Source organism: Triticum dicoccoides, chromosome 4B, assembly GCF_002162155.2.
Source record: "Triticum dicoccoides isolate Atlit2015 ecotype Zavitan chromosome 4B, WEW_v2.0, whole genome shotgun sequence".
Taxonomy (NCBI): domain Eukaryota; kingdom Viridiplantae; phylum Streptophyta; class Magnoliopsida; order Poales; family Poaceae; genus Triticum; species Triticum dicoccoides.
The window spans coordinates 41830520-41844176 of NC_041387.1; positions in this window are offsets into that span (position 1 = coordinate 41830520).

A 13657-nucleotide genomic window follows, 5' to 3' on the forward strand; every position below is an offset into this window, starting at 1 on the left:
AAAAAACTTCTTGCCAACGAGTGTATCATCTAATCATGCATTCCCATGTCCTTCACATCTTGATGAGATTTTTGTTCGTTGTAATCCTGGTCGGTTGATGACTTCGTTAATTTAAAATTTGGCTCATCTTGAGTCTTATGTCTAAAAAAACATTTCATCGAAGGGAAATATGGTTGTTTTAGATAGGGACCTAGTGAATCTGGAAGGAGAGAGTAACAAATAATTAGACAAATGGAGTGTGCCTAAAAATAAACCCAAACAAAGTCATGTGTTCAACATGTCACTCGTTTTAGTTTGTTATAAATGCTCAATTGGGCACATCTTTCGAATAGCCTCATCTCATGAAATTTTTCCTACTTAAGAGAACATGACGTAGATTTGGGCCTACAATTTCATAAAAACAGGACACGGGGTTCTTTAGTGCCAGTTCTCGCGAAAACACCACACTCCGTCCCGAGGGACCCTCTCCTGCACACCAATTCTCCAGCTTCCACTAAATTGGTTTTCACCACGGATGCTCACATACACACGCATACACTCGTAGTTGATGGGAATGTCTTCCCCTCTTAAAAGAATATCATCGGAAAGTCTGAAATAAATTCAAAAAAACTCCAGCATCGATGTCATGTCTGTGACTTGAACCTACACGCTGGTTCCGCGCCAAAGAACTTAAACATCTGAGCTATAATAGGTTTGCTACCATCTCTCCACTAAGTCATGCATTGCATCACTATGCCTCCAAAGGCCTAAAACCCGGGTGATTTCTCGTGCTTAATTCTAGCTTTTGCATCAAGGGGGACCATGCGGGCACGAGAAGCGATCATGGGACTTAAGAGCACGTAAATTTTATATGAACATTTGAAAATAAAACCACTAAAATAACCTTCCCTGCTATGTGTTGGGTCTTCCTTACTTCCAAATTAAGTGTAGCTGATTTCGTATAAATTGGTATTAAATCAACAACACATAATTTGAAAACGAAAGGAGTATATAAGATGTATATACGAATTCACTACCCCCATGCTAACGTACACGTAATGGTCTCCTACTCGTACAGCCAGCCAGCTGCCATCCATTGGACGACCAGTGTTGCTCGCAGAACAGAAAATCTTGGACGGAACACAAGGTGGACCACACTGCCACCCCGAACGCTGACCCTTTCCTCCCGCTGGGGCTGGGCACACGTCCCCGCTGGCCCGTGACGTCTCGCTGTCCCTCCTGCGTCCGGCCCCCCTGCCAATGCCAAGAACCGAGGCGAGGCGACGCACGGCCGTACCACTGTACTACTCCGTGGTCGCGGCCGCCCGCCCGTGACGTGACCCATGCAGGCCATTTGCTCGCTCGTCGCGCGCGCGGCCCCCCACGGCTCTGCGCTGCGCCGCTGACGCGACATCACCTCTGGCCTCGGCTGCGGCACCGGGACGGCGCCCGGCTTTGACCGCGCGGCCGGCCACGTCAGATCAGATCACATCCTACGGCCGCTCGGCCTTAACTCGCGGTGGGGCATGGGCTATTAAGACCTGAGGTTAATGCGCCTGACCTGTCCAACCAGCGGCCGGACGCAACACAACACAACGCAGGCGAGGCCGGTAGCTAGCTAGCAGCTCTCTTCTTTTGGCCCCGGTTTCCGGCCGTCGTCTCGTCGCTACGTTCCGTGCGCTTCCGTTTCAGTGCTGCCGGTAGCCTTGTCCTAGTATAGTATGCTCACTTCACTGTGGAGTACGTAGAGTGCATTGCTAGAAATACCAGATCGTTAATGGCGTGTGCTGTTCGGCACGGGCACGTAAATGAGGCGCTGCCAACGTTCGTGAGGAAAGCGCGCGTAGCCTGACCTCTACTATGCCAACACCAACGGCACCGGTCGACGACCCCTACTATGACCAGTTCATGGAGGAAGTGATCTACGAGGGTGGGCATGTCCATGTCTACGACCCCGACGAGACCCAAAGTCAGGATGGCCGCGGCCAGTTCACTGCCGATGAAGAGGCCGACGAACGTGCTGACTACGACCATGGTGACTCGTGGCATGAGGACGATGACATCTATGTTGAAGGTGATGGTGATGAAGAAGAAGGCAATGACATGGATATTGGTGGCGAGCCATTGTTCATCGACGAGCTCACCCGAAGAGCGGAAGCACAGAAGAGGAGGAAGAGCATTCGCACGGGTTCATATACACAAGATGAGGACAAGTTGTTTTGCCAATGTTGGATGGAGATTAGCCAAGATACGATGACGGACGCGCAACAAAAGGGCCTGGTTTTTTGGACGAGAGTCCACAAAACTTTCCATGAAAGGAAGATGTTTGAGTCCTACCAAATCACAAGCAACCGTGGCATCACCTCGATTCAAAAGAGGTGGTTGTTCATCCAACAAGAGTGCAACATATATTGCGCCGCATTTGAGAGCGTTGAAGCACGGCCCGTGAGTGGTCTCGGCGTTGGGGACATGGTATGCTCTCCTCATCCTAGTCCTTTTCCTTGCTACGGCCAAGTGACTTCGGTCTTGTACATGTTTGCATGTCCAATTCTTGTTGATCTTGTGGTGTAGGCATTTCAATCTTTGGAAGCATTCAAGGCCCGGCACAATAACAAGTCATTCACTCTTATGCGTTGTTGGACGATTATCAACAATTGTCCTAAGTTCAAAGATCAATAACGTGAGCTACAAAGGAAAAGAGGCAAGAAGACGGTCAAGTTCGCCAGAGGTGGAGATGGCGAGGCGTTGAAGAGGCCGAGGGGAAAGACCAACTCCAAGGTGGACGACATACGTGATGCCTTATCCATGGCCTTGCATGAGACGTTGCATGGCATGATGTCTCAAAAGGATGTGAGGGATGAGAAGAAGCGGCAAAGCAAGGACGAGCAAAAGAAGCAATACCTAGAGCTTCAAAGGAAGAAGCTTCAGATGGAGGAGGCGGCCAAGAGATGGAAGATCGACATGGAGGAGGCGGCACGGCAAAGGCAGCTCAACATCGAGGCCGAGAACGTCAAGGCCAGGCAGAGGAAGCTCGACATCGAGGCCACCAATGCCGCAACCAAAGCGAAGGAGGTCACCCATGCGATCATGAGCGTGGACTTGAGCAAGATGAGCGACAAGATGAGGAGCTGGTTCGAGGCCAGGCAGAAGGAGATGTTCGACACCGACGGCCTGAACTAGGTCGACCGATCGGCCGTGGCCATTCTTTTTTGGAGGCTGGCATGGGTGCCGCCCGCTGGGTCGATGGTTGTGTTGCCGGCCGCTAGCTGTGTTGCCGGCGAACAAAACTACTCTTTTTGGAGGCCGGCTGTGTTGCCGGCGAGGACATGTAGGCCGCTGGCTTTGTTGCCAGGCGTGAACTAGGGCCGCTGGCGTGAACTAGGCCGGCCGCTGGTATTTGAAATGTTGTTGCTTGAAAATGGAGGCGGACAGGATGGGGTAAAAAGGATGCGACCGCGCGCTGGGCGTATGGCCACCGCATCCTAGGACAGGCCTGGGACCGACCCCAACGCGCTACCCAAACGGACAGAATCCGGACAAAACGGACGTCCGTTTGGGGTCGCGCGGTGGAGTTGGCCTAAATCTTGAGCCAGCTCAGGACCGACCGAGTGAGTGACACATGCAACGACGCGTTGAGAGGGTAGTGGACCCCGCCCCCGATGGCCGAATTTCATGTTTTGACCCTTTTGTCAAACAAAATCGAGATCTAACCCCAGTTCAATTTTTTTTGACATCTGACCCTTTTGCTACCGCCAAAGGACCCGACGGTAGGTTCATGCAGGCTAACGCCAGGGCTTCCAGCGGTGGCATGGACGGTCCACTGCCGTTAGCTAACGGCCAGCGCAACACCCTACTGCCGCAGGTTTTGGCGGTAGTCTGCGTGAACCTACCGTCGCAGGTCTTGGCGGTAGGGTCCTGTGGGTTTAGGTTTTTACAAGTTTTATTGATTGTTTGTTTTGTCACAAGTTTCACATAGTTTCACAAATAGAAAAATATGAGCTCACATATTAATAAAGGTTCCATATAGCAAATATCAAACTGTTTACACATAAATTCATAAGTACGAAATAGCAAATAGCAAACTTGTCCACATAGTTTGACAACCCCTACTCAAACATAGATGCATATGCAATAGACATGTTTATATAACGGGTAAACCTCCCCCCCCCCCTCGTATGTTAGGGCTGGCCGTGGAGATAGATACGACAACGGATCCACCGGTTCAGGCGGAGGCGGAACGCTTCTCGGCATCCGACCGTTCAAGCACTCCCACCTTGCCTTGCCAGCTGAAGTTTTCGCCTCCGCCCTTCCCCATCTGATGATATCAAATGCCGATGCACTTGGGGGCGGCATCCTGGCTCTCTCCTCTGCATTGCTCTCGAAGTAGATCCTCCGGCCCAAATTGCGCAGCTCCTAGTTGGAGTGTTGCTTGGCAGCTTCAATGGTCCCTTCCTGACGTTCACGGGAGATAGTTGGATCTCCCTCCATCTCTGCAGTCACTCTCTTCCACTCCTTCACACTCTGCGACCAACACTTCACATCGTCGGCGATCCGTTTTGCCCTCTCGTGCCACCGCACTGCCCTCATCGTGTGTAGGAACTCGTCTGAAAAAGCGGTAACCGTCTGCAGAAGCTCGGGGGAAGACTCGTACACGTACGGAAGTGACAAGCCGGACAGGTCGTGTTGGAGATGAATGGGCGATGGTTGTGCCACTGTTGTAGACCTAAACATATGGATGAATAACAAAAGTTCATCATTAACTAAATAAAATACATATATCAAGATGGGTCAAATGCAATATCATATCATATCATATTTACTCCACTACTTGCATCATATAAATTTTGCTTACTCCAATATTCATCATATCATAAATTTTGTTAACAAAAAAATTGAGAAGTTGATGGTTCAACATTTGTTAAAAAAAATCTAAGCCTGAACCTAGGGTTCATCAACTAGGGAGGGTTCCTCAATCCTCATATGGTCAAAAAAGACTAAACCTAGGGTTCATCAACTAGGTTCATCACCTTGCAATCATCTAGGTTCTAGGGTTCATCATATCAACTAGAGAGGGTTCCTCATATGGTCAAAAAAAACTAAACCTAGGGTTCATCAACTAGGTTCATCACATTGCAATCATCTAGGTTCATTATATTAACTAGGGTTCATCATATCAACTAGGGATCCTCATGATTTTGAACATGAACATGAACCATTTTAGGCTATAAGAAAGCGGATTGATTCGACTCAAACTAATTGGGGGATGAGAGGAGCTTACCTTCCTCTTTCCGAAGCCATCTCGATCCGTAAAATCCGTGAATCAACGAAGAAGATCGGAGAGGGGAAGTGGAGGAGATGAGAAAATGGGCGAGACCGTTTACGCTGCTGACAGAGGGGGGACGAAGGCCGTTTACGCTGCTGACGTGGATAAGTTCCCTACCGCCGCAGTTTCCGGCGATAGGCTGTGCCATCCTACCGCCGCAGTTTCCGGCGATAGGCTGTGCCATCCTACCGCCGGGCCTCGTGGCGGTAGGAGAAAGGGTCAAATGTCGAAATTTTTTCAAACTGGAAACAGATCTTGATTTTGTGTGACAAAAAGGTCAAAACACAAAATTTTGCCACCCCCGGTCGGGGACGGGGCTGTGTCGATCTCGCGCGCGCCGATGTCGGGGTCCGTGGGAACGCGGCGCTCGAAGCGAGCGCTCCAGGCAGCGATGTCAGCATGCATGCATGCAGCCGAGCGCTCTTGGTATTCACTTCACGTTTCCTCTGTATTTTTCGGCTCATGTCTTCTGTAGTCTTTGCGGCCCGCGAATCCACGCTAATCATCATGTCATGTACTAGTATGGGAGAAAGAGGTAAAATGACGAGGATAACGTTAAACCGTGGCGTGGGATGATCATCGGTTCACGTACCCAGAGATGCAAAGAGCAGTATAGTATACTGTTCATATGTTGAAACCAGTGACACTCTGACAGTATACTTATCTAAACACGTACTGTCCTTTTTTTTGACGTTTTTACGTTCGTACTGTCCTTTATCGAGTAGTATAATGTGTGCATATTATAGTCTTCTTTACACGTGCATAAGCTTTGCCCGTCTGACGTGTTGGGTGGAGCTGGAAATGATTGCGCGGTGGCTTTGTGGACCGAACTACGCACACAGTAGACATCAACCTCGGTCAAGGGTTTCATTTTTATAGCATTTGCCTCTGTCGGGACGTGAATCTCGAGTGCTTCGATCGACAGATCTTTGAATGGCGAAAAGTATATATGCACACAAGTGCGCATAATAATTTACCGATCCGAGAGCAAAGCCACGTTCGTCGCCTTGCATATTCTGGCCAAACCCAGTTGAGTCCTCTCCAAAAATTCACCGTTTACGTGCAACCGGTGTCCCACTTGCCTTGCGGCGCACACGTTCTTTTCGCCCATTCGTGGTGGCGTGCTGACCACTTTCCCTCCGAGCCCGGCCAAGAACAGAACATCAAAGGCGCTTTACACACACATAACCATCCTGCCAGCTCTGATAGTCTGATAGATCGGGAAACACGCCTGCAAAACTGTTTTCCGACTCCGAAAGCTCAAGAAAGGAAGAAACAAAGCCAAAAAGAGACCGCACTTCGTCACCAACGAGTGCTAAAGATGGAAGCAAGTCCCGCACCAACCCCATGAAAAAGGCCCCACGGTCAAGGGAAGCTTTCACACGCCGCGGTGCAGCTCGCCCGGCCCGCACGGGCGGCGGCCCGCGACGGCTAGCGCGCGCGCGCACGTCGCCGTCGGTCGACCGCGCTCGGTTCATCCGGCCCCGCTGTCGTCACGCCGCACCGGGCCGGCTCGGCTGGCGCGACGTGGACACGAGCTTATAAGGTCATGTACAATGTACAGTCTCAAGGTGATGCCTCGCATGCCACGTAGAATCGGATATGACGTAAAATAGGTTCGGATAGGGAAACGGGATCCTCTCCAGGAGACGGGTGCTTGAAGAGAAAACGTGTGGTTCGGTGACAAAAGATGAAAATGTTGAAGTGAAAAATAGAGATGCATGTGTACTAAAGTCTTTATTTTTTATTTCTTAATGAGGCCCACTAGTGATAGCTTGCATTGGGGAGAAAAAACAAATGTAGGTGCCTTAAATTACTTTTTGTCATGGGGCATATGTACCCATATGCCATCATTGTACATGTCCTAATCTGCCCCCCACGTGCGTCACGCCGGCCATGCACGCCCCCGTCGCCAGGCTTTGACCCCAGATTGATAGCCTAGGCTAAGGCCAACTTCACCGGGCGACTCATCCTGTCCGCGCGTTCGTTTGGGGTAAAACGGACGAATCCGATGACCCAGTGCGCGGGAGCAAACGAATTTTTGTCCTCTTTGTGTCCGCTTTCGACCCATCCCCGGCCCAAGTTTGCGCCGGTTTGGGGTGAAACGGACACCAAGCGGACGCGTGTGCCGTCTGCCCGTGTCCTCCCCTGGCCCGTTCGTCGGTGGCACAGGGCGCGCCTTTTTCTATCCGCCCCTCCCTTCCTCCGGCCGCACCCTCCTCCAGTCTTTCCCACTCTTCTCCTTGTCGCCGCCGCCGCCACAGCCATTGCAGCCATGCAGCTCGGGCGCGCGCTCGCCCAGCCCTTCCCCTCGGCGTCGTCGAGCTACCCAACCACGGCCACCTGCATACCCGTCGACCGGATTTGGGGAGGATCCGTCGGTCTTGAGCTCGCCTGGCTGTGGGAGGCCGCGCCGCGCCATGGACTGGCCGGGCACCTCGCCGGAAGGCCCTGGCAGGGCCGCAAGGCCACATGCAGGCAGTGGCTCCTCTAGGCGCTCGGATCTGCACCATCGGTAGTCCACCGGCAGATACACGAATAGCGGTCAGCCGGGCTCGGTGCTTGACCAAAAGCTCGTCGGCGCACCGTTGCCACTCATTAAGTGTGACGACTGCCCAAAGAAGGTCGTTCGCCGCGTGTCTACAATGCCAGAACATCTCGGATGGGTGTTCGTCAAGTGCTTAAACGATGGAGTATGTGCTCTTTTTAGATTCGGTTTGTGCTCTAGAGTTGAGTAGTTGTGCTAACTTTAAATTTTATTGTGTAGAATGGATGCAAGTTTTGGTATTGGGAAGAAGAGTACATCGATATATTGATAGAACGCAAATTAGTAGATGTCTGTGCATTTTTAGCTAGCATAGAGGCTATAGATGAGACAAGTGCACTTATTACTAGATTAGAGACTAGACACGAGACTAAGTGTGAGGAAGCAACATCGACTTTTTTAAACTCGAAGAAAAAAGAAGCATGCAAGATCGAGCCTCCTCCAGAGATCAACAATGAATGCATCGAGAAGGCCCTAACCCAATTTAAGGGAGCAGTTATGAAAGTTGGGTATCTTCTAAAATGTATTTTTGTGGTTATGTTTTCTTTGGGCTTGCTGTACTAGTCAAAATTTATTGATGTATTTTCATGTATCAAAAATGAACGATGAAACAAAGGTAAGGGCTTGCAAAGAAAATATACGTGGACATGATGCGGCCGCGATGCGTTCACGCGTTGGGGGTATGACCATCGCATCCTAGAAATGCCCGAACACGATTCCATTACCCTATCCAAACAAACAAAATCGGAAAACGAACATTCGTTTGGAATCGCGCGGTGGAGTTGGGCTAATCAAAGTTAGCCCCCGCCGGCGACAAAACCGCCGGTCGCGTTCAGAGCCCCCGACTTCATGGCTCGGTCGATCGCCCGCGGTCGTCGCGTTGCGTTTCGTTCCCGCGCGCGGATGGGCGCCGCGCGGGCTTTCTTGATCGGCGCGGCCGAAAGGCGCGGGCGGCGTGGTCCGCGTTGAATTTTCCGGTGGCGTCCGACGGCGGGTGATGTGTTACCTGATGGCGAAAGTTGCGTCCTAGATCTGCAGAGTGCTTGGATTTGACTATGTCGCACCACCATTTGTAGCCCTTATTTTTCTTTCGATGATCCATTTCTAGCCACTTCGTGTGCGGGTAACTAATTCCGTGCGGCCATCGAGTGATCATTGGTTGGCACATACCGCATTTTTACTGGGAAGTACGAGCTGCATGCGGCCGCCGCCTGCTGGTTCCTCCCTTCCTTCCCCTTCGTCGCCCCCTGCAGGCGGCCGAGGCGCTTCAATCTTAGCCGCCGGTCACTCTCCTTCCCATCCCTTCACTCCGCCGCCGCTGGAGGAAGCTGCCAGGCGGCTGACGGCCGTGGCGGAGGAGCCTCTCCTTCTCGCGCGCGAGGGTGGCGCGGGGCACCCGAACGAGCGAAAGTGCGCCCCTGGATCCGAGCCTCCGCTGCGGTGGCTCTCTCTCGGCGGTGGGCACTTGGCCGCGCTGTGGCACTTCAGATCGGTGGCGGCATGGAGGGCTTTGGTGGACTGGTCGACTGCAGGCATGGTTGGCCCTCCGGTTAGATCTGATCTGACCAGAGTGGCTTGCTCGCTCCGCGGTGGTGGTCTGTGCGCATGATGCGAGATGGAGGTTTGGCGAGTGGATCCGGGTGAAAACCTCGTTCTTGGCTTGTCGCAAGACCGGCGATGGCGACACTCTTTTGTGTCGTTACCTTCTTGAAGGCATCGTCGCGGAAAAGCTCCGTACCTCTATCCGCTACCTCCCGAAAACCCCTAAATCAGTAGATCGGATGACGGTGACGCTCTGGTGTCGTTTCCCCCTTGAGGGCGTCATTCTTGGAGCTGTACACATGCTCGAGGGACCAGTGGACGACTTCTTTGGTGGAGCGGTGCTTCATCTTTCTCATTGATGGCAGCGGATCTCGGCGGCATGGCGCAGTAGAGATTCGGCGTCCGATGCGCGAAGATGGACTCGCACATGAGGAGGATGTTGTCTAGCGTCATGGCAGAGAGGTCTGGCAAAGCCGGTGCGTTAGTTTCTGCTCTGAAGATGGATTGGTGAAAGACGACGGCGACGACACATGAGAGTGTGTCGGACCGGTTTGTACCCCAAGTTCAGTATGTGGCTTGGTTGGGACCTCCAGCTTTAGATGTTAGGCTTTGGTGCGATGTCTGTTTGGTATTAGACTCGGACTACCGACACCCTACATCAACTGGATAGGAGTAACGACAGTTGTTGCTAAGATGGTGGCTTCAGACTACCTGATATACTACTTTGTAAGGTTTTTATGAATAATTAATAAAATGACTGAATGCATTGTCCATATGCAGAGGCCGGGGTAATCCTCCTTTTCTAAGAAAATGATTGAAAGTTAAGGCCAACACTATGTGTCGATCAAATGATATAATCCTAAAAGATTGACCGTCCGGGTAGCCGTTTGATGGAGCCGCGGCTCGTGTTAAGCTCAGGGTTTTTACAACATGAGCCATGTTGCACTCCTTTCAAAGTGTTCTCTCAATTGAGCCCATGTGCTCGTGCGTTTTGCAACAAGGTTCATGTTGCAGACAAATGTACAGGTAGAGTTGTTGCATGCCTCGCCTTCATCGATCTACAACATAGTTCACCATGCGCTCACACGTCTTGCAACAAGGGCCAAGTTGCAGGGCAGCTCAGTAAGGGGCATGTGGCGCACAGACGACACACTGACGTGTAGCCTCCGATCAGGCGACTGAATAGAAGTACTTTCAGAAGTCAATGGTTTTGTTGTTTCTCATCTAGATGAGAATTAGTTGTTCCTCAATCATGCATGTGACCATTCAATCGAAGCACACAATCCTGTGGGGTGGATGAAATGGAACATGCGAGTTTCTTTACCATCGAGCTATATTCATCATTGAAAGTTCTTGGTAATACAAATAATATGACATAAAACCGATAGCCAAACATGGCGCTCGATGGAGAGAGAAGTCGTAGCTCTAGCCAAACCATGCTCCTCTCCATTATTGTGTCTTTTCTCATGGCCGAAAGATACCTCCCTGAATGAACTTCGCCGGAGATCAGTCTCTTGAAGACTAGTAGCATATCGACATTGAGCAAACTATTGATATTGGTGACGACCTCCAAACAATCTAAAGATACCTAAAGAACAGTCTCTCGAAGACTGCAAGTTTTCAAATAAGATCACACGTGCAAGTTTTTAAATGTGGTCGCAACTATAATTTTTGAGAAGGAGTTGTAGTTACAAGTTTTTGAATGGGATCGCAACTGCAAGTTTCTAAAAGGGGTCACAACTTCACGGTTTAAAAATGAACCGTTGCCAGGGGGGGTGTTGACTCATATACCAGGTGGTTAGTGCGGGGTGTGGGGCAACCGTTTGAGTTTAGGGTTTGATGTTAAGCGAGTGGTAAGTTCAACATTGTAAGCTAACAAACAGAGAGTGGAAATGCATCAAAGATCGATTCGAGAAGAAACTTAGTTGCTGGAAGGGCAAACTTATGTCTTATGGAGGCCGGTTGATTCTTATTAATTCGGTGCTCACGAGTATGCCGATGTTCCTACTATCTTTCTTTGAAGTTTTAGTTGGGGTTAGGAAAAGGCTGGACTTCTACCGATCAAGATTTTTTTGGCAGAGTGATGAACTAAAGAGAAAGTATCGTCTCGCCAAGTGGGATATCATTTGTAGACCAAAGGACCAAGGGGGTCTGGGTATTGAGAATCTTGAGGTCAAGAACAGATGCCTGCTCAGTAAGTGGCTGTATAAGCTATCAGTTGAGACTGACGCAACATGGGCGCAGATTCTCCGTAACAAGTATCTGCAGTCCAAGAATTTCTCACAGGTGACAGTGAGACCAACTGATTCGCCGTTCTGGAAGGGGCTTATGAGAGTTAAGGCAACCCTCTTTAATAGAACAAAGTTTTTAGTCGGTGATGGCAACAATACCTGTTTCTGGAAGGATACCTGGCTTGGTGATACACCATTGACGCTCCAGTACCCGTCCCTGTATCGTATTGTGCAGCGACGTGATGCGCTAGTTGCAATGATTATGCAGCCCATTCCCCTTAATATTCAGTTTCGGAGGGTGCTTGTTGGTGAGAGATGGGAAGCTTGGATTCATTTGGTGAGTAGACTGATGGAGGTTCAGCTAGCTCATCAGCCCGATCAGTTGTGTTGGACTCTTACTAGGTCTGGACAATTCACGGTTAAGTCGATGTACATCGATGTTATTAACTCGAGTGTCATTCCTAGTTCCAAACATGTTTGGAACGTAAAAGTTGCTTTGAAAATTAAAGTGTTTGCGTGGTTTGCACATAAACAAGTCATTTTAATAAAGGACAACTTGGTTAAGCGCAATTGGACAGGATCTATTAGGTGTAGTTTCTATGATCGGGACAAGACCATTAAGCACCTCTTCTTTGAGTGCCCGTTGGCGAGAATTTTGTGGCGCACCGTGCAAATTGCCTTTAACATTACTTCTCCGAATTCGGTCGGTACGTTATTCGAAACGTGGCTTGATGGGATAGAGTCTGATACAGCTAGACACATTCGTGTAGGAGTATGTGCGTTGTTATGGGCAATTTGGAATTGCAGAAATGATTTGGCTTTTAACAGAACAACAACTATTCATTTTTTGCAGGTTTTATTCCGAGCTACGATGTTGATCCGTATGTGGTCCTTACTCACTCAGACGGAGGCCAGGGAGCGTTTGGTTACTGGATCTGTCCGGTGGGAGATGGTAGCGCGGGATATCTTCAACCGGTTTGGATGACGATCATGTAATAGGATAGGCGATTAGTTTTCCTATCTTTATTATGCCAGCCGGTTGTGGCTCTATGGCCTTCTTATTTTTGGCGTTCAGGCTCTCTGTGAGCTAGCCTTTATTTTGTTTCACGACTTTAAGACCTTGTTAAACCTATTTTATTTATAAATGTGGCCGTATGCATCGTTCTGATGCAGAGACCGGGGAGTCTCCCCTTTTCGAAAAAAAAGTTCAACATTGTAAAGTGGACTTTTCTCATCACATAACAACGACCATTTCTCTACAAAGAGAACAATAATACTTGAACGGTAAATATAATGGAGTATTCCAATTTCATGGATCCACCATCCATTACATGACCATTATTCACAAATGTAAATCCATACATGAAGATGCTACCACAAAACATCCTCAATTGTTAAAGAATGTCGCAACCAAAATTTACTAGAACTTCCTGCACGCGTCGCGTGTTTGAGGGACCATGTGATGCTCGAACCTCAGATAGCTAGCAAAGGGACACATGGTTGTGCAAATAACATTCGTTGTCATACAGCAATAAGAGGAGCACAAGAATAAGAGGAGCGCAAGAGGAACGCATGCTTACGCGCACGCACACACATACCAAGAAGACAGTAGGAATCTACGTCGGAGCTCCGTTAACTACGTCCAGATAGACGAATTAAAAAAGGATCGGAACCAGGAAGACAAACTCAAAGAAGAAGCGCCGCCATCTGCCCGAGCACCACACCATTGAGGACTAAAAATTTTCAACCTAAACTACTAGCCGGAGCGAAGGCACCGGGATCCTCCCCCACTATCACCTACTGTGGGAGCAGCGGGTAGAGGAGGGACGAATCCATGGGTTCATCGGCAACGTTTGGAAGGAAGAGTTAGCCTTAGACATCGAGGGGAAGGGAGAAAACGCTCGCAGAAAAAGTTTACCAGACCGCATGGTACCATTTTTTTAGGGTGACCGCATGGTACCTTCACCATTAAAATGGACAAACGAAGTGGGAAAAAACAATTACTTGACTGGAGCAATGTCTCTGCTAAAGAGAAAT